Below are 26,287 nucleotides of genomic sequence, written 5' to 3'. Positions count from 1 at the left end.
ATCAGGAAGTGAGTCAGCGGACCGGACCCAGATATCACTAATTATTTTTGAACTACTTTTTGGCCACTTTCAAGTAAACTACTGGACTAGGTTTGGTCTGTAGGTATGAGCAACATTTTGTTTCCATTATAGCTATGAGGATTTCAAATGTTTTGGGACCCCCCTATAACTCTGCCCCCTGCTTGACAAAATCACACCAAACTTTGCATAATCATTTGGAGATGGCAATATATTTTTTTTTGCAAAATTTGGTGAGGCTTTGTCAAACGCTGCCAAAATTAAATTATAAGCCACCCAAAAAGTGCTCTTCTTATGAGTTGAGCATCTTAACTATAACCATAAGGCTGCTTCCACAGGCCATGTAATATATATATATATATATATATATATATATATATATATATATATAATTTTGATTAATGCACAATCAGCCAATTGGCTTTGTATATAGAACATGTAAGACAGTAAGAACCATTACACAAATAACCACAGGCGCATACAGCAATTTAAAATCAATTCAGATGGTCGATCATATGTTCATATTTTTCATAAAAGATCAGCTTGTAAAGCAATACTGTATCATTCACAGTAAAACCTCATTATTTAAGTAACACTAAGAATGGACAAGTTGATAAAAACACACAGGAAAAGAGGATTCCATCACAACTGCAGCAGGAGATACATCAAGCTACTATATTAATAATTTCTACACATTTCCAATACAACTTGACAAGATAAAATATCAGGTTGTGCTTGCACCCATTTAAAAAGACAGACCATGTTAAAGATAGATGTTCTTAACTTATGTAACCTTTCGCATCCTAGTAGCAGATGTTCAATTGTTTCGAGTTCTCCCGTTCCACATAACCTGCAAAGACGCGCATTGCGTGGTATACCTAATATGGCACCTTTGGTCATTAGTGCAATGCTTATGTTAATGCTTATGTTAAATGTCACTCTTAGATATTGCCTTGCAATCGCGCTATTAGGGAACGCTGTTATATATGAGGATTTGGTTTCTCGGATGGAGATATATTCACAGAAGACAGTGTTGTAGTTCCCTGATAGTAAGTTAACAAGATGCTGTGCTTCGTTATGTTCTAATAGCTTAGATTTAAGCCAAGTCTTAATCACATAAACTGCTCCATTATGCAAGAGGCCGCAACAAACCTTTTGCCATTTGGTGCAGGTAGTTAACAATTTTCCAAGAGTTCCCATTGTGTGACAGTTGTCGATTTCACAAAAAGCACCCACAAAGTCGCCCATCATAGTATGAATCTCAGATTCTAGCAGCTTGTCACAAATATTATGGACTTCAAAATCACATCAGTGACAATGCCAGCATGTTCAAATTCGAAGTACAGATACTCATCAGGAAGTGAGGGTGACAAACATAAGTTTACGCAGGGTAACTGCTTCAAATTGTTTCCATATTGAGCCGTATTTGTTGCCCCAAATTTCGATCCCATAAAAGATAATCGAACAGACTTTTGACTGAAGTCTGCAGAATTGTTTAAATCAAAATTCCTGATTGTTTGCCTATAAAGTGCCTACTAGTACTATCGGCTATGTTGCATTTACGTTTGATTTCCTGACAATGGGTATCCCACTTCAAATTGTTTTGTAGGTGGATGCCTAAGTATTTATAACAGATAACATTCTGTAATTGCAACCCATTTAGAGAACAGACAAGGTTTCGTTTCTTATGGCCGAGTGGAGCAAATGTCATGATTTTACTTTTGTCTTTGTTAATAACTAAACCATTTGCTTCACCAAATTTACCCAGTGCAAAAATCAAGCTTTGTAGTCCTCTAGGGGTGTGGTCTATCAATACCAAATCGTCAGCATACGCCAACCAGCTGGTAAAGCGACGTCCCATTTTTACTGTTCAAATTGTCCGGCTGGTAAACTCAAGATCAAGATCAGAGAGACATAAATTGAAAAGGGTGACAGCGACAATGCAACCCTGTTTGACACCTCGTTGTGTTGGTAAGGGTGCAGATAGATTACCTTCGGCTTCTAACCTAATTTGAACTGAGGAGCACTAACATTTACAACAATCCTGGTGGGATATTCCATGATATCAATTTTTTCCAAAGTCTACCGCGAAGCACAGAATAAAGGCAGCATAGACCAATGATTTCCCAATGAACCTGTGGTTCCAATCGTATTTGATGGAGGTGGCTAGTATGACCATATTATGGGCAGTGTTAGAATGTTTTATAAAGCCCATCTGATTAGGGAGCAATTTCTTGTTGGCGGTAATCCAACCATTTAGTTCTATTAAGAGTACTTTGGCGAGAATCTTAGAGGGTACGTCCAACATAGCAAGCATTCAATAATTAGAGTAATCTGAAGAACATAAAATCTCAAAACAAAGAACCCAGCCTAAGGTTCATATAACATAAATGCGGCAGTAATGAACGTTGAGAGATAATATTCGCGCTCAGAAGGCTGAATTCATTAGATAATTCTTTTGTGTGCAATTGTAAGTTACTTATAACACACATTTCTATGACATATAATTTCTTGGTCTCCAAAATCAAAGTCTTGTTTATTCTGTATTATTTCAAGATGCAAAAAACAGCTGACATGTGTTTCGACCAATTTCGGTCGTTCTCAAGGCTGATAAATTGTTTTGAAGTAAACAATGTTACAAGTAAATTAAATTGAATATAACTCAACAAAAGCAAATTGTTGTTATATGATGCACAGATAAACGAGAAAAAATAAAAGAAAAATTACCCATAGGACATAGGATGTCACATACGGAAGGGACCCGCATCGTGGAACAACAGGTTTCAAATAGTTAAAAGAAAATTGTATCTGTTTAGAATGCTATGCTTACATTTTGTCATATATCAAAGTCAACAAAATATTCTTATATAAATCATGCCTCCAAGTCATCTAAGATTAGATGTCGATGTGCACTACTTACACCAGTATTTGTTTGTTAATTCCTACCCACCAGTGCATCTGTCATGCATGCTGGACGCTACGCTCGTAGAACAGCTAGACCGTTCTACTCCAAATGGAGGTTATTCGATACGTTACCGGGAAAACGACGTTTGCACTTTTCACGTCGCTAACTTCACGTGACTTTTGCTTCGTCACGTGAACTACGGTATTACGTATTTAAGCAGCGTAGAAGCTTCACTCGCTGCTTCTGATCGTCTCTATTGGCGTTGTGTAGCTGAACCTCTGATCTGCATCCTGGCATATTTCTACAGCTACTTTTGGGCCTTCGATAGCGTGTGTTCCGCCACACGCTGATTCCTGGAGCTATCCCTTCGCGTGATAATTCACACGCGTTCTCTGTCTTCAAGCGTGGCTGGTCCGGACTGCGGGAATCCTGCCCGCGTGTAATTCCACACGCTCACGCTGTCTCTAAACGCGGCTGTTCCGGACTGCGGGAACACCGCCCGCGTGTTATTCCACACGCGCTCTCTGTCTTCAAGCGCGCCTGGCTAAGGCTGCGTAAATCCTGCCCGCGTGTAAAATCCACACGCGCTCTTTGTCTTCAAGTGCGGCTGGCCAAGGCTGCGTGAATCCTGCCCGCGTGTAAAATCCACACGCGCTCTTTGTCTTCAAGTGCGGCTGGCCAAGGCTGCGTGAATCCTGCCCGCGTGTAAATCCACACGCGCTCTTTGTCTTCAAGTGCGGCTGGCCAAGGCTGCGTGAATCCTACCCACGTGTAAATCCACACGCGCACGTTGTCTTCACACGCGGCTGGCCCAGACTGCGCGAATCCTGCCCGTGTGTAAAATCCACACGCGCACGTTGTCTTCAAACGTTATTTTCTTTGCGGCTGTTTATAACCGCGTGTACTTCTAACTCCTGCATCTGTGGAATTAACAGAAGGATTGATCCCTATAGTGGGAAGGAAGCCTTTCAAGGATTATTGGAAGGTGACATTGAACTGAACTTTGGACGCTATCCTGTGGTGAATTCAACCCGTATCTAGCGTGAGCCTCGTTCCGTTCGGGATAAGTCTCCCTTACTAATTTTCCCTTCCTTGTCGTTTGTTCTTCATTCAAATCCATCAAGAGACTTCTGGATTATTCTACCCAAATCTAAAGGTCAGTGTGAACATTCCTGTCATTATCTAATTCATCATACTCAGATTGGAGCAGTTATTCATGATACTTTAATTTGTCCTAGGCTGGATTACTATACCTTACCCACGCCCTTTCCAGTGATCCATCGCTCTGCCTGTTTTATCAGCCAGAGGGTTGTATCATTTGGAAGGTCTTTTATTGACTTCACGACTATCAAATCGTGTGAACAGGGATCCGGAAGACCCTACCTCCTGTATCCTTTTGAGTATTGTATCCTTTTCAGTTAATACTTTGGTACATTCTGACAGAATCAGAAGCCATGGAGGGTACGGATCCTTTAACTGTTTTGACACAGTTGATCAACGATTTGAGAAATGAAATGGTTACAGCACAGGACATGTTACGGCACCGTATGGACGTTTTGCAAGACGCCCTACATGGTAGTCCTCAGGGAGCACAGGCGCCGATGGCTACTGCATCTGGATCTGGGACTACGGCACCCCCACAGGAAACTATTAATGTGGTTATGCCCACTCAGTTTCCCTTGGCCCCTCCGGAAAGGTTCACGGGTGATCCCAAAACCTATAGAACCTTTGTAAATCAGTGCCGACTCCATTTTCTTTGCCGTCCTACATCTTTTCCTGATCTAACCACAAAAGCAGCCTTCGTGCTTTCCCATTTAGGGGGCACAGCTGCTGCTTGGGCTAACCCTTTGTTGGAAACAAATAGCCCTTTGTTGTACGATTGTGACGATCTCTTGACTGCTATGAGTAAAGTCTTTGACATGCGTTACTCTACTCAAGCCACAGATTTAGAGTTGCTTAACCTACAACAGGGCAGCCAACCCCTTATGTCTTACGTTGCCCGGTTCAATCAACTGACGGCGGAAACCCAATGGCCTGACAGCAAGAAAACGGCTGTTTTCTACAAGGGTCTTTCCGAAGAACTGAAAGATGCCTTATCTACAGTTCCTGTGGTTCCTACGGGTTTCCCAGAGCTGCTCGATTTGGTTCTACAAATCGACGCCCGAAGGAATGCTCGAAAGGGAGAGAAAAAGCCCTTCATGCCAGTCTCGGGGCGGTCAGAGACACCAGCAGTCGTCTCTAACGACCCTGAACCCATGCAGATAGGCGCCGTGAGAGGTCGATTGTCCAATGCAGAACGGGAGAACCGAAGAAAAAACCACTTATGTATGTACTGTGGTTCTTCCGAGCATTTATTGGCAACATGTCCTAAAAAACCCATCAAGCGTGCGGGAAACGCCAAAACTCGACATTAGCAGGAGTCCCTATGTCGAGTGTTTCATCGGACTCCGTTACCATTCCTAAACATGCGCCTGTAATAGTTCAGGTGACGTTACGTTGTGATGAGCGAGAAGTGGTTTCCAAGGCCATGGTTGATTCTGGAGCCACCAGCAATTACATAGACATCACTTATGCCAAGACATGTTCCTTACCCCTTGTAAACAAAAAAAGACCTGAAACGGTGAACACCGTGGACGGATCTGTTTTGATTTCTGGTATGGTAACCCAGGAGACGGTACCTGTTCAGATGACGTTATCGAATAACCATTCAGAAGAAATCATCTTCGATGTTATTGCTGCTCCGCAGTACGAGATCATACTTGGTCTTGCATGGTTAACCCTTCACAATCCTGCTGTTGACTGGGTTTCGGGATCGCTCCAATATCCTTCGACTCATTGCAATGAACATTGCTTTACCAGTCAGGAGGTGTCAAATAAACAACACATATTGGCCTCTATGGTGGAGGATTCTACTATCAGCGTTGTACATCAATGCGACAATATCATACCATGCGAATACGCTGATTATGCTGATGTCTTTGATAAAGGCCAGGCAGAACAATTACCTCCTCATCGACAGTACGACTGTCCTATCGAATTGATTCCTGGTGCCAAAATTCCTACAGGCCGTGTTTATTCATTAACACCTAAAGAAGATGTCGTGTTAAAAGAATACATTGACAAAGCGCTAGCAATGGGCTTTATACGGCCCTCACAATCTCCTGCTGCATCTCCTCTATTCTTTGTTCCTAAGAAAGAGGGAGATCTCAGACCATGCATTGATTACAGGGCACTTAATGATATCACCATCAAAAACCAATACCCCTTACCACTAATAAACGTTCTGTTGGATCAGTTAGGCACTTCCAGTTATTTCACCAAATTGGACTTGCGAGGTGCATACAACTTGGTTCGCATTCGTGAAGGCAATGAATGGAAGACCGCTTTTAAGACACGGTATGGTCTTTACGAATATTTGGTGATGCCTTTTGGTCTGTGCAATGCTCCCGCCACATTTCAATTCTTCATGAATGATATATTCAGAGACATAATGGACCAATTTGTGGTTGTCTATCTGGACGACATTTTGATCTACTCATCATCTTTATCGGAACACGTCAGACATGTCTCTACAGTCCTACAAAGACTCAGGGAGAACCATCTTTATGTAAAAGCCGAAAAATGTGTCTTTCATTCACAGGAAGTGGAATTCCTTGGTTACGACATTACCAATCTAGGTGCTCGAATGAGTCGTTCCAAGGTAAAGGCCGTCTTGAATTGGCCGATTCCGCATAACGTCAAGTCACTACAGTCTTTCTTAGGCTTTGCGAATTTCTATCGCAGATTTATCCATTCCTTTTCCAAAACAGTAGCTCCTTTGACGGCTTTAACTAGTTCCAAAGTTCCTTTCTGTTGGAACCAACATGCCCAAGCAGCATTCGAAAAGCTGAAGGAAGCATTTACCACTGCACCCGTGCTTCAACATCCGGATCCTGATCGCCAGTTTGTCGTTGAAGCGGATGCATCCAGTGTCGCTATTGGTGCAGTGCTCTCACAAGTTTGCACAGAAACCAAGGAAGAACACCCAGTGGCTTTCTTCTCTCGCAAACTCACCTCGTATGAACGGAACTACACCGTCACTGAGCGGGAACTACTGGCTATCAAAGATGCTTTCCGAGAATGGCGTCATCATCTTCTTGGGGCCAAACAACAGGTGTTGGTGTACTCTGACCATAGAAATCTCCAAGCATTCAAATCCATGAAATGCCTTACGGCCCGTCAGGCCAGATGGCATGTCTTTTTTGCCCAATACGATTTCCAGGTCACCTATCGTCCTGCCCGAGAACATGTTAAGTCGGACGCTTTGTCCCGTATGAGTAAAGAGGCGCAGGAAGAAAAACAAGTACAGATTCAGCTGTTGGCAGATCATGTAATTTGTAGTTGTTCGGTTCAACCGTCCCTAAAAACCGAAATACAAGAGTGGGTAAAAAATCATCCACAAGTAGTCCAGGATATGAATCTGGACGTGCATAACGGTTTACCATTCACACAAGGAGTACTTTATCTACCAACTCCTTCAATGCGGAATAAAGCCCTCAAATGGAATCATGATTCCTTGATTGCAGCCCATCCTGGACGGAAGAAAACACTGGATCTGCTCAAAAGGTGGTGCTGGTGGCCATCCATGGCAAAAGATGTTATAAACTATGTATCTTCTTGTTCTGTATGTATCCAATGTAAAAATACTCCTGGTAAACCAGTGGGCTTACTCCAGTCCCTACCTGTCCCTAACAAACCATGGGACATGATATCTATGGACTTTGTGGTAGAACTCCCCCCAAATCAGGGATATGATACCATATGGGTCGTAGTGGATTATTTCACTAAATTGGCTCTATTTATTCCCTGTATTGGTTTACCAACTGCTACTGTTCTGGCTGAACTATTCATCCAACATATATTTCGTTTCTTTGGTCTACCATCAGTAATCATTACTGACAGGGGCTCGCAGTTTGCGTCACGCTTTTGGAGAGCTTTAACATCTGCATTACTAATTGATGATAGAATGTCCAGTGCTTATCATCCTCAAACTGACGGACAGACTGAAAGGGTCAATTGTACTATGGAACAATATCTGCGGTGTCTGTGTTTGCAATACCAATCGGATTGGCTCACGGTACTGCCGGCGGCTGAATACGCCTATAACAACTCTTATCATAGTGCCATAGGCACTTCACCGTTCTATGCTCTCTATGGACAACACCCCCGATCAATACCTCTGGATTCCGGTCTATCCTTGGACACGCCTGCCGCAGGCCGTACTCTTCGTGATCTGAAGAGATTACAAAGAAAGGTGAAGCAGCAATTGGAGCAGGCTAAACGACGTGACAAATTCTATGCCGATGCTCATAGAGTATCCGCACCTGTCTATAAGGCTGGTATGAAAGTCTGGCTATCCACTAAGAACTTAAGAATTCCAGGCAAAAAGAAATTGTTACCTAAATACATCGGTCCGTATGTAGTGCTCCATGTTCTTAATCCTGCTGCTGTACGTCTGGCTTTGCCACAACGATGGCGGGTGCATCCTGTATTCCACGTCTCACTCATTAAGCCATTCTCTGAAGCTACTAGACTGCCTGTACGGCCTGTTGCTATTTCTGTGCGGGGGTCTGATGAATACGAGGTACAAGACATACTGGATATGAAACTACGTTCTGGTAGACCATATTATCTGGTGGATTGGAAGGGCTATGGTCCCGAAGATAGGTCCTGGGAACCTCTTTCCAATATTCATGCTCCTGCTTTATTGAAGCGCTTTCACACAAGAAGGGGAGAGGTTGTCCCTTTGGGGGATGGCACTGTCATGCATGCTGGACGCTACGCTCGTAGAACAGCTAGACCGTTCTACTCCAAATGGAGGTTATTCGATACGTTACCGGGAAAACGACGTTTGCACTTTTCACGTCGCTAACTTCACGTGACTTTTGCTTCGTCACGTGAACTACGGTATTACGTATTTAAGCAGCGTAGAAGCTTCACTCGCTGCTTCTGATCTTCTCTATTGGCGTTGTGTAGCTGAACCTCTGATCTGCATCCTGGCATATTTCTACAGCTACTTTTGGGCCTTCGATAGCGTGTGTTCCGCCACACGCTGATTCCTGGAGCTATCCCTTCGCGTGATAATTCACACGCGTTCTCTGTCTTCAAGCGTGGCTGGTCCGGACTGCGGGAATCCTGCCCGCGTGTAATTCCACACGCTCACGCTGTCTCTAAACGCGGCTGTTCCGGACTGCGGGAACACCGCCCGCGTGTTATTCCACACGCGCTCCCTGTCTTCAAGCGCGCCTGGCTAAGGCTGCGTAAATCCTGCCCGCGTGTAAAATCCACACGCGCTCTTTGTCTTCAAGTGCGGCTGGCCAAGGCTGCGTGAATCCTGCCCGCGTGTAAAATCCACACGCGCTCTTTGTCTTCAAGTGCGGCTGGCCAAGGCTGCGTGAATCCTGCCCGCGTGTAAATCCACACGCGCTCTTTGTCTTCAAGTGCGGCTGGCCAAGGCTGCGTGAATCCTACCCGCGTGTAAATCCACACGCGCACGTTGTCTTCACACGCGGCTGGCCCAGACTGCGCGAATCCTGCCCGCGTGTAAAATCCACACGCGCACGTTGTCTTCAAACGTTATTTTCTTCGCGGCTGTTTATAACCGCGTGTACTTCTAACTCCTGCATCTGTGGAATTAACAGAAGGATTGATCCCTATAGTGGGAAGGAAGCCTTTCAAGGATTATTGGAAGGTGACATTGAACTGAACTTTGGACGCTATCCTGTGGTGAATTCAACCCGTATCTAGCGTGAGCCTCGTTCCGTTCGGGATAAGTCTCCCTTACTAATTTTCCCTTCCTTGTCGTTTGTTCTTCATTCAAATCCATCAAGAGACTTCTGGATTATTCTACCCAAATCTAAAGGTCAGTGTGAACATTCCTGTCATTATCTAATTCATCATACTCAGATTGGAGCAGTTATTCATGATACTTTAATTTGTCCTAGGCTGGATTACTATACCTTACCCACGCCCTTTCCAGTGATCCATCGCTCTGCCTGTTTTATCAGCCAGAGGGTTGTATCATTTGGAAGGTCTTTTATTGACTTCACGACTATCAAATCGTGAGTATTGTATCCTTTTCAGTTAATACTTTGGTACATTCTGACAGCATCACGGAAAACAATCCAACACTGTGCTTGACTGAGAGCCACAAAAATGGCAAGAAATTATAACCCATGCTGAAAACCGTGCCTATGGTGAATTCGCCAAGTGGTATGAATAGTTTTATGGATGCATGCTACATTTGTGTCCGTACTGAAATGCCCTATTGTGATTGGTTATGGTAGTGAGAAATCCACCGTTGTTGACCAAAACGCTTACCCCAAACTAGAGATGACTTGTACTGTCTGTAAATCAGATAAGGATTGTGTTAAAACATCTATTTACTTATCGGATGATGTAATGTGCTCAAGGGAGAGACATGCCGCCAAAAATCTACCTTTGTAAATTTCTCCGTAAACTGTAGCTCGCCTTTTGCTCTTCTTCACTTTCATCAGACCCACATGGTTATTCATCTCATGTACTTGCTGCCACTGTATGGCTAATGGTAACTTCGGATCTGGGTTTTTTAAACTGGCTATATGTTCACAAATGCGTTTCAGAACCAAGCTACAGTTTACGGAGAAACTTACAAAGGTAGATTTTTGGCGGCATGTCTCTCCCTTGAGCACATTACATCATCCGATAAGTAAATAGATGTTTTACTGGTGTAAGTAGTGCACATCGGCATCTAATCTTAGATGACTTGGAGGCATGACTTATATAAGAATATTTTGTGGACTTATATGACAAAATGTAAGCACAGCATTCTAAACAGATACAATTTTCTTTTAACTATTTGAAACCTGTTGTTCCACGATGCGGGTCCCCTCCGTATGTGACATCCTATGTGGTATGTGTAATTTTTCTTTTTCTTTTTTCTCATTTATCTGTGCATCATATAACAACAATTTGCTTTTGTTCAGTTATATCCAATTTCATTTACTTGTAACATCGTTTACTTCAAAACAATTTATCAGCCTTGAGAATGACCGAAATTGGTCGAAACACGTGTCAGCCGTTTTTTGCATCTTGAAATAATACAGAATAAACAAGACTTTGATTTTGGAGACCAAGAAATTATATGTCATAGAAATTTGTGTTATAAGTAACTTGCAATTGCACACAAAAGAATTCTCTAATGAATTCAGCCTTCTGAGCGTGAATATTATCTCTCATCATTCATTACTGCCACATTCAATAATTAGACGCTAAGCTAAGCAGTGCCCACATTGTCTGGGGCATGGCTTCAGGCCATGACAGAGACAATCCGGCTACTGGCCATGACCACGAGGGACCAGCAATGGGGTTAAAGTGGGCATGGCCACCAGGGACGGTTATGTGGTAAAGTCTTTCGAAATTGGACTCGGTCTGAATGGGGAAAAAATGTGCTTGTGGGTAGAGGCTGAAGTGCTAGTTGGGATTGCAGCAATATGCACGAGGAGGGTCAGCACAAACCTGTAAGTACACAACACAGTGATATAACATTGGTGTCTGGGCAAAGGGCCTGGCCATTAGCCAGGAGAAATGTGTACTGTAATTTGGTTATTGACATAACCAATGACATTTGTGATGTCATCTTTCATGTCCTGGGTGTTAGTCTTACCAGTGCACAGTGGTGGCACGAGTTATGGTTGCTTAACTTACCATAACTGACACATTTCTGAGGTTTTTCACTTTTATTTGTAACCATAACATCACTTTAACAAAGTTTTTATTATTGAATTTCATAGGTTTTTATTAATGCAACTTAACCATAACGTCCCTTTAACAACGTTTTTTCAGTGAATATATATGACAATTTTCTGGAGAAAAAGGTTGTGGTTGCTGCCCTATAGTTAAAGGGAGTTGGAGTTACATATGATATAGGAAAAAAGAATCGCTAATATCTTTTGACTCGTGTGACAGATTTCGCTGAAATTCTACAGACAATTATGTACGTCTGGGCCCCTCTAGACTGGACATTTTGGGAGAGATTCTTCAAAACATAAAAAATAGATTAAGAAAACAAAAAAAGCCACTTTCGGCTAGTCCCCATTCATTTTCCCATTGACAAAAAAGGTACATTTTTGCTCGATTGCACAGCCAAAACCTCTGGTCAGATTTGGACCAGGTTTAAAACAATATGGGCACAAAGCATTGACTCGTGATCCTTTTGTGGTTTTGAATTATTCCGTCCAGTATTTTTTTTTAATTATTTGATGGAGAAGGGGGTGCCCCCTTTCCCCAAAAATATAGTTATATATCCCATGGTGCTTTGCAGCAGAGAGGCTGAGAGGCATTTCAGAAATGAAAAAGCAGCTATTTTCTCCCAAACTTCTATTGCTAATATCTTTTAAGTTGCTGGATGGATTTGGATGAAAACCAGAAGTTTTTCACGGGTCCCACCAAACTGCAGATTTTGGTAACAAGCCGTTATAAAATTAAATAAGAAAATGAAACACCACAATTTCACAGTTTTCAGCTCATTCATTTTTCCATAGAGGAAAAGTGCAGTTTTTGAACAGCCATAGAAACAACTTGGGCACAAACCATGGACTTACATTTCTTGACTGGTCTGGGTTAAATGCATGCAGTCGTTTTTAAAATATTAGATAGAGAAGGCCGGAGCCCCATGCTCCTTAAAATCTTTATATCAGCCTTGGTGGTTTTTACAGCAGAGAGGCTCAGCAAGGCTAATAACGTTTGACTTGCTGGATGGATTTTTATGGCATTTTACAAACAAAAGGGTGGTCAAGAGCCCCACTAAATTATAGAGTTTGGGAACAATTGATTAAAAAACGAATAAGTTAAGAAGAAAGCATAACAATGCTGTTTTCAGCCGACTCACATTCATTTTCCCATAGAGAAAAGGTGCAGTTTTTGAACAGCCGTAGCGTGAATACAGCTGGACAAATTTCAAAGAAACTATTCAGTTTTTGAACATCCGTAGCATGAAAACTGCTGGACAGATTTCAAAGAAACTGTTCGGAAATCTACAGAAAACTGGAACAGCCAAATGGTCAGTACTCCCCCTCTCAATCTAGTCTTTGTCAACGGCTGCTCACTACAGGCCCATGCGCTTCACATCCATGACCTCTTGACAGTTGGAAATCTCGATGCACTTGCCATGACTAAAACCTGACTGCACGCAGCATCAGGCCTTGCCCTATCCCTCGCCATCCCATCAGGCTACACTGTCTTGAGAAGCGACAGACTAAACACCAGAGGAGGTGGAGTAGCTCTCATGGCAAAAGACCACCTTTGCAATTGGGAAATGTAACACTTTGCTCAATGAAAACTGCAATATCCTCTCAAAAACAGACCCACCTCCCATACCAACACAATCACCATCCATATGGTCTACTGCCCACCTGGCCCCATCCTGACATTTGAAGAAGACTTACTTCACACTTTAGGAGACCATATACAGCCCTCCTCCCAAGTGATTCTCTTGGGAGACCTAAATCTAGGCCTTAACGACCCCTCTGACTTACAAGCTACCTCACTTGCGAACTCACTAACAGCACTAGGATTCAGTCAAAGCATCAGCAACCCCATGCACATCAAAGGGTTTTCCCTCGATTGGGTAGCAGACCTCAACTGCTGTCAAGGAGTTCCCCCCTTCTCACCTGGGTCCGGTGTTTTCCGGTGTCTTCGATCGCTGCCTTCTTGCGAACGCTCCTGGTCTTGAACAGCGCTGCTCGAGTCTCGTCTGGTTCCAGGTTGCGTTTAGTTCCAGAAGCGCGGAGTCCAGGAATCCGGGAGTCTGGGAAATGCTAGTAATGCTCGGAATCAGGAAGGGGGAAAGGGTCAGGAGCGGGTAATAGCACTGGGACAAAGGAAACAATACCGCGAGCTACAAACACACGTCTGAGGCTACTCTGCAATAGCATTGAGACACGCTGAGCCGCGGAAGGCGTTCAGTGCATGGAGCTAGCAAGGGCTTCAGCTCTGGACGGCCATGTTGGAAGTTGTACGGAATCTAAGCCCCGATGAGACAAGGACCAGGAGGTCCAAAAGGGGCGTGATCTGAAGTTCATGACAGCATGCCTCCTCTGAAGGCCTTTTCCTCCAGGTTTGCCCGGGTGTATTAGGTGAAATCTTCTGAGCAACCGAGGAGCCTTGATATTTGAAACAGGTTCCCAGGTCCTTTCGCTAGGAGGATATCCTTTCCACTCCACTAGGTATTGAAGATGGCCCCGCTTATACCTGGAGTCACAAATCCAGGACACCTCATATTCCAGTTGGTTGTCAACTAGAAGAGGAGGAGGTCTACTGGATTTTCGAGAGGGTTGGATGTAGGGCTTCAATAGGGATGTGTGAAAAACTGGATGAATTATTTTCCAGGAGTCAGGTAGTTTAATTCGATATGAGACAGGATTGATAATCTCCTTGATGGGAAATGGACCATAGTAGCAGGGAGCCCGCTTGTTTGGTCGCTAGTGTCGGAGGAGTAGTTTTGATGACAACCACACTCGGTCACCGAACGTATAGGAAGGACCTGATCTTCTCTTGGAATCTGCATACCTCTTGGTCTGTAATCTGGCTTTCTCTAAGTGTTCTTTAGCCTCCCGGTGAATGTTGATAAGAGTTTTGATCCAGGAGTTAACAGTAGGTACTGGTGTAGGGTAAGGAAGAACCGAGGGTAAAACCGATGGATGGAACCCCTGACTAGAATAAAAAGGGCTGGTCTGTAGCGCGGAGTGTTCGGAGTTGTTGTAAGCGAATTCCGCAATGGGTATCAGGAGAGACCAGTCATCCTGGACCTTGGTGGCGAAACATCGGAGATATTGTTCCAGGGTCTGATTTGCACGTTCTGTGGCTCCGTTGGTTTGGGGGTGATATCCTGAAGAGAGGGCACGTTGTATTCCTAGTACCCGACAGAGGTGTTTCCAGAATTGTGAAATGTATTGGGGACTCGGTCAGATATGATCTTGGAAGGAAGCCCATGTAGTCGGAATATGTGTTCCAGAAATATTTCAGCTAGCTCTGAAGAGGAGGGTAGTTTCATCAGTGCCGTAAAATGGGCCATATGGGTAAACAAATCTATGGTGACCATGATGGTAGTATATCCTCGGGAAGGTGGTAACTCCACTATGAAGTCTGTAGCGATGATTTCCCATGGTTTAGAGGGTAGAGTGGGCTGCAGAAGAAGACCCGCCAGTCTTTTGTTATCATGTTCATTTTGGGCACAGGTTATACAAGCCTGGATGTATTGCTGTACGTCAGACTTCATTTTAGGCCACCAGAACTGTCTCTGTATAAGACGGAGGGTGCTGGTGATATCTCGGCGCCCAGAATGGAGTGTGTCATGACAAAGGTTTATTATTTTTTGCTGTAACTTCTGTGTAGGAATGAGTAGTGCATTGTCCTTCAATAAGTAGCCTTCCTTGGCTCTTAATTTCCAGTGATTTCTTGTTGAAATGTCCTTCCATATTTCCGAGGATTGGGTTTGCGATCGGACTTCTTCCAGGAGATCAACTGCTTGGGCTACGAAGATCGTGGGAGAAAACATTTTAGGAAATGCCTTATCTTCAGTGGTCACATAGTCAGGACGGCGAGACAAGGCTTCAGCGATCAGGTTCTGTGATCCAGGGACATGAGTAATGTGGAACTAATACTGGGCAAAAAAGTAGGCCCAACGTGCCTGACGACTGTTCCTGCATTCCAGTGACTGTAGAATCTGAAGGTTTCGATGATCAGTACGGATTTGGACAGGATGTCTGGCTCCCAGAAGTAGGTGTCGCCATTCAGTGAAGGCTTGGTGAATGGCTAAGAGTTCCTTTTCCAGGACGGAGTAGTGTGTTTCACTCAGAGTTAAGGTTCTTGAAAGATAAGCAACGGGGTGTTCCAAATCGTCCTCCATTTTCTGCTTCAACACTGCTCCTATAACGTAATTAGAGGCATCTGTTTCCACTAAAAAGGGTCGACTTCTATCGGGTTGAGCCAAAATGGGAGCTTGTGTGAACTCGGTCTTCAAACGCTGGAATGCAGTTTCTTGTAATGTTGACCAGACAACTGGGGTATCCTTCTTTAGCAGAGCCACAATAGGTTGTACAATCTCGGAAAAGGTGGCTATGAACTTTCGGTAGAAATTGGCTAGTCCTAGGAAGGATTCGATTTATTTCACGGACGTGGGAGTAGGCCAGGCGAGAATGGCCTTTACATTTGAAGGGTCCATGCCAATCCCCTCTGGACTAAGGATAAATCCCAGACAGTGCACAGAGGTAACGTGAAACAAACATTTTTCAGGCTTGGCTAAGAGGTGATGTTCCTGGAGTCTTTGTAGAACTGCCTTAACATGTCCTTCATGCTTGAGAGGGTCCTTGGAAAAAATCAATATGTTGTCCAGATAGACAATGACGAAGAGAAACAACATATCAGAGAACACCCTATCCATAAAACGTTGGAATACTGGTGGGGCATTGGCTAGTCCAAAGGGCATGACCAGGTACTCGTAGTGGCCAAAGGGTGTTCTAAAGGCGGTCTTCCACTCGTCTCCTTCCCTGATACGGATCAAATGGTAGGCACCCCTGAGATCCAATTTGGTGAATATTACGGCTCCTCTCACAGCTTCCAGGATATCCGAGATCAGGGGCAGTGGGTACCGATCTTTGAGGGTGCATTGATTTAAGCCTCGATAGTCGAGGCAAGGTCTGAGTTCCTTGGTATCCTTCTTGGGAACGAAGAACAACGAAGCACCCGCTGGAGATTTCGAGGGTCTTATGGTGCCGTTTTCAAGATTAGTGTCTAGGTATTCCCGAAGGGCCTTTTTCTCAGGTTCGGAAAGAATGAACATTCTGCTGAAGGGAATTACAGCTGAGGGATCTGTATCTATGGCACAGTCTTCGGGCCTGTGAGGGGTTAAGGCTTGGACTATGGCAGTAGAAAATACATCAGCATATCCCTGATAGGCCTCTGGAACTTGTATGATATTGGAAACCATGAGTGGTGTTTCTTGGTCTCTTGGTGGTTCTTTAGAAGTTATCGAGGAGGGATCCAGGGATAGACAGTGGGACATACAGAACTCTGAGCCCAGGAATAATGATCCTGCTGTCCAATTGATATACGGATTGTGCTTTTGTAACCAGGGCATTCCCAAAACCATGGGGTAATGGGCTGACTTAAAGATGTCGAATGTAATCCGCTCTTGATGATGGTTTATGGAAAGTTGGATCTCTTTAGTCTGCAGGCTTATGGGTCCTGAAGAGAGGGGTCTTCCGTCAACTGCTTCCACCGGCTGCATGGTGTTTCGTGTCTCGTACGGAATATGATGACTAACAACCCAGTCTTGATCAATGAAAATTCCCATAGCTCCACAGTCCACCAAGGCCAGAATGGGATAGGTCTTGTCTTTGGAGGGCGACAGGAAGGCATGTAGTATCACCGAACTGTTTTGTCCAGGAGAGTTCAAGGATGGAATTGATGTGGAGCAAACATCTCTCTCCCGAATCTCTGCTCCATTTAAGATTGGGAGCTGGCGTTTACCGAATGCCGAGGAGGTGCCAGAGGACATTCCCTGACCAAATGATTGTCTGAAGCACAAAACATACACAAACCCGTATGGATCCTTCTCAACCTTTCTTGAGGTGATATGGGTCCACGAAAGGCTCCAATTTGCATGGGTTCAGGTTCTGGGGCTGGACTTGGGTTTGCGTCCGTTCTGGTTGTGCTCTCAAAGGACGTCGTGGGTGGGTTTCCCTTGGATTTCTTCCTTTCAGCCTTCCTTTCCTGGATGCAAAAGTCTATTTGCAAGGCCAGGTCCATTAGTGCTTGGAATGAATTTGGTCGGGCCACCCTTGCCAGTTCATCCTTGATCTCATCGTTCAGGCCTCTCCTGAACAGGATAAAACTAGCCTCAGAGGACCAGTCTGCTTCCTTAGCCAATTGTTTAAATCTGGTCACATAAGTGAGCATATCTTGGGAGCCCTGTTGAAAGTCCAGCAAGCGTTCTTGGGCAGTATAGACCTGTTCTGGACGGTCATACATGCCTTTAAGGGCCTGTATGAACCCATCATAGTCGTCTAGGAGGGCATCGCCGGAGTTAACAAGGGGTGTTGCCCAAGTTAAGGCGTTGCCGGAAAGGTGGGATATGATGAAACCCAGCTTAGTCCTAGGAGTCGAGAAATAATAGGGTTTAAGGGTAAAGTGGACCAGGCATGAATCCAGGAATCCGCTAAGTGCTTTTGCCGAACCATCATACTTGTCAACAATACCGCCCAAGAGGGCACCCCTTTGTAGCAGAATCCCGGGATAAGACCAATTGTTGGAGCGTGGCGTTTTCCGCCTTAAAATTTTGGACCTCAGTTGATAATTCTTGCATGCGTCGCATTAAGTTCTGCACGGCGGCTTCCATCTCGTTTTTAGGTTCGATCTGGTGGCGTCTCAAACTGTCAAGGAGTTCCCCCCTTCTCACCTGGGTCCGGTGTTTGCCGGTGTCTTCGATCGCTGCCTTTTTGCGAACGCTCCTGGTCTTGAACAGTGCTGCTCGAGTCTCGTCTGGTTCCAGGTTGCGTTTAGTTCCAGGAGCGCGGAGTCCAGGAATCCGGGAGTCTGAGAAATGCTAGTAATGCTCGGAATCAGGAAGGGGGAAAGGGTCAGGAGCGGGTAATAGCACTGGGACAAAGGAAACAATACCGCGAGCTACGAACACATGTCTGAGGCTACTCTGCAATAGCATTGAGACGTACGGAGCCGCGGAAGGCGTGGTCTATAAATAGATCACGCCGCGTTCAGTGCATGGAGCGAGCAAGGGCTTCAGCTCTGGACGGCCATGTTGGAAGTAGTACGGAATGTAAGCCCCGTTGAGACAAGGACCAGGAGATCCAAAAGGGGCGTGATCTGAAGTTCATGACAACTGCCACATCTCTGTCATGTCTATTACTCCCTGCCTGTGGTCGGACCACCAAATCATTGCCTACTCTATCCCCTTGGCCTGCAAACCAAACCCCCCACCAAGCTGCTGCCACCATTGCTGGCCTGCAGCTCCCATAAGCTTACTCCAGACCACCTTTCACTTTGGAGTTCTGACATAATGATAGAGTATTCTCCCTGGTTTTTCACAGAAAACGAATCGGTCGAATTTCATGACCATTTTTTTTTATGACTTCTTGCTTCTGTCTATATATCTCTTGGAGAATAAGTTCTGAGTTGTCTATCTCCTCTGGTATTATATCGAGGTGGAGGCAGTGGATGGATTTCTTTCCACTCATTTAAGAGATTTACATGGTAAAGGTGGATATTTTGCTTTTTATGAAGTTGGTCTATTTTATAGGTACAGGTCCCTGTTTGCTCTTGTACCTCATATGGCCCATGCCGTTTTGAGACACATTTATTTTCAGAGTTAGGTAAGAGGGATTATACTTTTTGTCCTACTGAAAACATTCTTAAATTTACTTTCTTTTCATAGGTGGACTATTTTTGGGCCTGCACTTTTTTCCATGTGAGTGTAGACTAGATTTCAAACAAGGTTCATGTGCTCTTGTAATCGGGTAGCTGTTTGTGAAAGGGGAATAGGTTCTTCCAAATCCAAAGAAGAGGAAAATACCTTGTTGTTTATTTAGTTGCATCAGGCCATTTGAGTGAAGAGACTTTGAGAAGCAAGGAGACTTACGCTCCGAAGGCCCTGATGCTAATGATTGAAATGTAACCTTGTGCTGAAGAAGCTAAAGACTGTGCTACGCTCAAGTGAACTGCCTTTGTGCCGTGCTGAAAACGTGGGAAAGGGAGGTCAACAGCCTGGACATCCTGACATATCATCTTTGAACACTTCTTTCCTTTTTCATAACATTATCTGCCACACTATTTGTATTTAGAGGTAAGGATTGGCAATAGATTTTTTTTAGCATAGACCAGGGGTCCCCAACCTTTAGGGCGCAATGAGCAAAGTGTGCAGATCAAATAAAATGGTGAGCAACATCCATTTTTCAACAGAACATATCAGTGCTGAATTGGTGGACAAATGATTCTAACACAAGTTAGAAATGTAATAAACTTAAGGCTGCTTATAGAACATTTTAATTCGCAGTACATAATAGTTAGACCACATGCAATTCTAGAAAAGTAAATTTGCAAGTTCTTAACTTCATTTGACATTAAGTGGTTGTTTACAGGAAATGTTGAAGACATTGAGTGATCAGTAGTACATATTTTTATTTTTATTTTTAAATCGGACCAGTCACGTTGTTCAGAAATATAGTAGGACTAAATAAACATTACCAGGGGTTTCAGGTTCTCAAGCAAAATAATTTAATGAAATGTAGTGCAAAAATGGAGCACAAATGGAGCACTGATTTTCAGGTGTTCTTTAGGATTCTCTGGGATTTTCTGGGTCTTAAGTGGCAAATGGTGCACTTCTAAGCATACAAGATCAGCAATAGTGTTGCACAGTCATTGATTACTGTATAGTGGAATGTTTTTTCTTCAGGAATGTTATGAAATGTTGCATTTCTGATTGAACAAAGAGTGAACACTATACTCTCAAGCTAATTTTCCAATGGGCAGAGTAGGCACCACTCAGAAGATGTCTGACAGCCAGAGGGGCTGGTTGCTGATGCCTAATCTCAACAAGCAGCAATTGGATAGAATTACTAAATCACAAGAAATTAAGACATTCTCTTAAAACAGTTAAGCAGTTTAGAGGCCACAAAGGAAAGTGCTAGTTTGAGTCTTTGGTTGAAACTATCTGGGACAGAGTTATCAGCAAATGGCATCCCCAAATTCAGGAGTTCCAGGTTATAGAAAGGGAGGCCGCATGGTTGGATGCAGAATCTCTAAAAGAAAATTGAACCATGATTTAATGAGTGGTGTGCACATGGCTGGTCAGATTTATAGTTTCAAAATGTCATATAGAAATTTCCAAAAGACAAAAAAAGAATTTCTTAACAAACAATGGGAGCCTTTTGAAGGACACCAAATTGTTTTTATGTTTAATGCAGTTGTCGAGACAGGCATTATGCCATCTCCTTGGAAAATTAGTCCTTGCACCACCAGCAACCCCACGGTTATAGGTCAAGTTCCTCACTGGACATTGCCAGTAAGATATTCTCCAAATGTATTTTGTTCAGACTGGAGGAGGGGACTCAAAGTAACAATATCTTGAAGCCCTTCCAAACAGGTTTCGGGGGAGGGCTTAGTACAGTGGACCACTGCTTCACTCTGAGCACCATCATGGAGAAATACAGTAAGGTTAAGGGAGGGAGATTATTTTTTTCTTCAGATTTGGAGAATTTGATTTGATTGAAACATAGTGTGGCATAATTTACATTTTATTGGGGTCCCTAATGTTTTATAAAATCTTATCCAACTGTGATATGCAAACATCTCAGCATCTGCCCGTATACAAGATCAATAAAGGTGAAAAGCAGGGATGTCAGTTGGCCCCAATGTATTCTTTTCAGACGTTGAATCCAGTACTTCTCTTAGGAAAGTTAATCCACCCTCTCAGAAGGGTGCATTTTATAGCACACTTCTTATTGCCAAAGACACAGCTATTTTTTAGACTTAACCCCAGCATGTCTCCAACAGGGCCTGCTAAACACAAATTACATTTTTGGGAACTATAGTTATAAATTAAATATAATAAAAACAAAAATTATAGTGTTCGTTAAAAGGGTGGAATCTTGTAGCTAGTTCTTAAATGAATGTAGAGATGAGGGGGCAGTCTCCTTTTTATTTCATCCTACTCTTCTCAAACAGCGGTGCTTGGGTCAATCATTTAAAGAAGACAGCTGAAAGGGCATCATTAAGGATTAAATGGCTTTTTACAATTTTATTTCAAGTGTGGGGCATTCTGATTGCCTGGAGGAATATAATGCAAAAGTCTATTCCATGATTTTAATGGCAATACAATCTAGGGTGACTCAAACTGTTTTGTTCTGGAGGGGTTGCAAAACAAATGTGTGTGCCAAATTGCAGGTTTCCTTGCAGATACACATGGTAGCACCTTATGAGCTGAATTGGGGATGTTCACTTTAAAGGTGTGAGGCTAGTTACGATTTTATACTTAGGGATTTTCTGCTAATTATAAAGATGAAGTGACTGTCAGTGTAAGTGCTATTGCAGCCTCCCCTGGTTGTGGTACGGTGGGTTGTACGGTACTGTCCATTTGGATAAGGTGTGGGATGTAACTAAATTTGGCACATAAGTCAACTCAAAATAGCTCTTAAACCAAGATCTTGTCTGATGGGCAACATATACATATGCTTACCTCTTTAGCTTTGTATACAGACGTAATTACAAATACAAGATGGCAAGGGGAAATCTGTGAAAAAAGATCCCCAGAATGAAGGAGGCTGATAATGACAATACCCACCGCTCATTAGGTTAAAAAGGTGTGCAGAAAGAAGCACAAAGTGTAACTGCAAAATAGCAGTTGATGAAAATTTGATTCATTTTATGTTAGTTTATCGTTGTTGCTCCGTTTTGCATAAGCGTGGACATGCATTGGAGCCGTTTTATATAATTAATTCTAATGATGAGGATTAAATATTTAGCTTGTTGGAGTATGTAACAGCTGATTTTTTATTTTGAGCTCTGTCTATGTGAATGTTATGAAATATGAAACATGTTTTTAAATGTTGCTAACTTAATGTAGAAATGCAATTAAATAAATATTGATTGATTAATACTGGTCATTTCATGGTAGGCATTAAAGTTTACTTCACTGGGGGTTGGGAGGTTACCTCCTAAGAATAATTTTGGTATATAATGGCAAATAGTGCATTTTAAAGCTCCTGAGGTCTGTTACATTGGTGAAAAAGTGGTTGGGAATAAAACTATTATTTTTCTAATGCATTTGGAGCCTCTTTTCTCTACCCAAAATGGATTTTACACAAGAATCAGTGGCAAACATTTTTCAAAACTTTAAGCATTTGATGACCACTTCATAGAGGGTTGTGGTGTTAAGCAAGTATTGGTATGCAGTGATAAAATTGCGGCAAAAATGTTGCCTGTACAAAAAGATTGCGGCAAAAATGCATTGGTTTGACCCGTTAAAGGTGTACCCCATTACACCATTTAAGAGGAGCGGGGTGTCCCCGCTCCCCTAAATGGTATAATGGGTCCGGGGGTTGCAGGGGTGTCCCCCGCATCCTTTACATGGATTGCGGTGGCAAAACCACAGCCTTTTTGCCGCAATATTTTGTGTCCACTGCCATTTTTGCTGCGATTTTAACACATGGAACCCAAGTATTTGGTTTAATTGGCTTGTTAATGTAAACTTAACATGAACTTAATTGAATTTGCAATTAACTATGAAAAATGTGCCATGCATTTACCTTATCTGCCTATCATCCATGTGCCAGATGGGCAGAGTATCAAACGATGAAAACTTTTCCACTAGGACACTATGTAATAATAAATATAGGTGACATTAAAATACATTTTTCTGATACATATAATGCATGGTGGCATCAAACACAAACCTCACGTGTACAAAAAGCAGCACATGCAAATTATTTAATAAAGGAAAGTTGAGTATGCATGCCACTTATTTGTCCATTATGCTCCTTCTAGCTGTACAAAGGAACAGCATATGATCATTTTCTCCAGGAGACAAACATTGTTCAATTATTGTACTCATTAATACCTTCGTCAGCTGGGCAAAGTATCTGAATATGACAGGATTTTAACAATAGCAAAACAAAAGAGGTGATAGCTGGAAGGTTTGGAAATAATCTTAACCTCTGGCATTGCTTTGGGCAAACCTCCAGACCATCGTTCTTCATCTGCTAAGCCATTACTAAAGGGGACAGACCATATGCAAATCAGCCTTGGTCCCACCCCTAAAAGGGACAGTCCAGCCCAAACTGATTGGTCACATCCCTTCTGCATGAGACCACAAGCATCCCCACACATGTTTCGTATTAACAATGACACTACTATAATAAGCAAAGGCATTTACCGAAGAATTATTTCCATATTGTAACAAACACACATCTTGTATGTATCAAAATAAGCCAGCTGGAAACACAGTAGGCTCATTGGCCAACATTCTCGCACTGTCCTGACTACGTTGTTACTGAGCTCTCATCCCCTTAGCATCTCCTTCTAGGCCTCCACACCATGGCCCAGAGCAACTGGTGAGCAACAATTTAGGGTGCCGCGAGCAACATGTTGCTCCCGAGCTACACGTTGGGGATCACGGGCATAGACCCTTTTATTTTGACAAGTCACCACTAGGACTGCGTTATTATTATTTGATGGTTGTAGCTTGCTCCCATCTTTAGATTTAGGATTAGATAGGCATTTATCAAACCCTTTTTGAAGTTCAATAAACACCATTGAACTGTGGTCACTTGTGTCTGTCTTACTGTTTATACCATGCTTTCCTTACATAACAAACCTATTGCCAATCCTTACTTCTAAATACAAAATAGTGTGGGATAAGAATGTATGCAAAAGAAAAGTGTTCAAGAAATATATGTCATAATAGTTGAGCAGTTGGCTTCCCTATGCCACGTTTTCAGCATGTGGCTAGGCCGCACATGCAGGCTTTGGACACCCTCTGGCCTCTTGCCCATTGGGTAACAGTTCAACACATAGGCATCAGGGCCTTCTGCGAAAGTCACTCTTACAATGACAGTCTCTTATTGCAGAGGGCCTGATGTAACAAACAAAACACAAAAGTTCCTTTTCTTTGTCAGGATTCTTACTTTCATAAATTCAAGACTCTTCTCCCTCCTTCAGGCTCGGACCACGGGTCCCCCTCGTCCGGGCTCAGACTCCTTTTCTACAATGTTCACAATTTGGTCTCCCTCGTTCAGGCTCGGACCATGGATCCCCTTGGCCAGGCTTAGATCCTCTTTTCCACAACGTTCGCAACTTGGTCTCCCTTGTTCGGGCTCAGACCTTGGATCCCCCTCGTCCGGGCTCAGATCCCTTTGGACACCAGAATTGAAGACATTTGAATGTGCAATGGGTTTTGCTAAAACCATCGCAGGACCACTCCGATTCACTTCTCACAATTTACACTTCAAATCAATCTTCGACTTTCATTTCTCTTGTCAGGATACCGTACAGAGAGCTTCGACTGAGCACATTCACAGTGCCGGACCACTCTGTCCACGGTATCTTATCTTTCCTTTTAATGTTCTTATCTTCACCAGCAATTTAGCTTCACTCGCGTCTTTCATCACACATGTTTAAAAATGTTCGTTCCAGTGCCCTTTTTACAATGTTGCTGCTTGCAACCTCGACTTCAACACAGACCAGCCTGGCATCAGTCTGCCCAACTCACGGGCTGTGTTGTTCTCTGTTGTTTCTTTGTTCTTGGAGCCAAGGACGATACCACATCTGCTGCTCCTCCCCGCTTTGGTCAGTTACGCAGGAGGAGCTTCGGTATCTCTGACACACAATGGTTCTTCAGTCTGGTTTTCTGGTCTTATGCTTTCTGCCTTGAAGGTTTCTTTAATGTAATGGCTTCCTGCCAACAAGGTTAAAGGTCTTGCCTCTCACACGAACCTCTCGTGCCTCGCTGTCTTTTCCGGTCGTTCAGCAGCCAACTCAAAAATGCTGTAAAGAGTGTGCTCTCATGCTCCACCTTTCATCCATGTGGCGAAGTGTAATGGAAGTCGGGTGTGAGTGATTGTTGATAAGTGCCTGACCTTGCCTGACCATATTATTGGGACAAGTCTGTTTTCTCCCAGAGTGCGCTGTCTGTGTGAAAGTGTTTGTGCAGGAAAAGGGGGCCGGTGGGTTGATTTTCTAAATATCCCATCGGGTAGAGTGGGATAAAGGTGTTACAGGGAAGAGAGGGATAACGCGTCTCACCATCCGCTGTCCCACTCCCACTCCCTGACGACTCCTTAACCAGATGATCCTCCCACACTTGTCCACCCCCATGGTCTAGATCCAAAGGCCATGCTCTGGCCACCTGAGAGAGAGATCCGTGGGGACCAGCGGGTGAGACACCTTCTGGTTTCTCACACAGCGCCTAGATGCGTCAGGGCTAGTGTGCGCTATGGAAATAAATAAATAAATAAACCTTTTACCCCTTCTATGGAGGACTGTACTAGGGTTCAACAGGTGTGCCTAGATAAGGTTAATCTAGCCCACATCAAAATAACAAACGATGCCAGTGGAAAGACAGAACCTGGAATATCTATGGCCAATGATAGCAAAGAGCCAAACTTCCATTTCAACCCTGTTACATAGGCAGAGATGGAAAAAATGCTTAAATGCATGCAGCTCACTTCCTGCCAGAGCAACAACTTCCCATCAAAACTCACTATTGGCAACCGTAATGCTCTCATCCCCTTTCTAGAATGCTTTGTAAATGTGTCCTTTAGATATAATCTGGTCCCT

The sequence above is a fragment of the Ambystoma mexicanum genome, chromosome 3p, assembly GCF_040938575.1.
Source record: "Ambystoma mexicanum isolate Mex_15411 chromosome 3p, UKY_AmexF1_1, whole genome shotgun sequence".
Lineage (NCBI taxonomy): Eukaryota > Metazoa > Chordata > Amphibia > Caudata > Ambystomatidae > Ambystoma > Ambystoma mexicanum.
The sequence above is the reverse complement of the archived record's forward strand: the minus strand, read 5'-3'. Positions refer to the sequence as shown.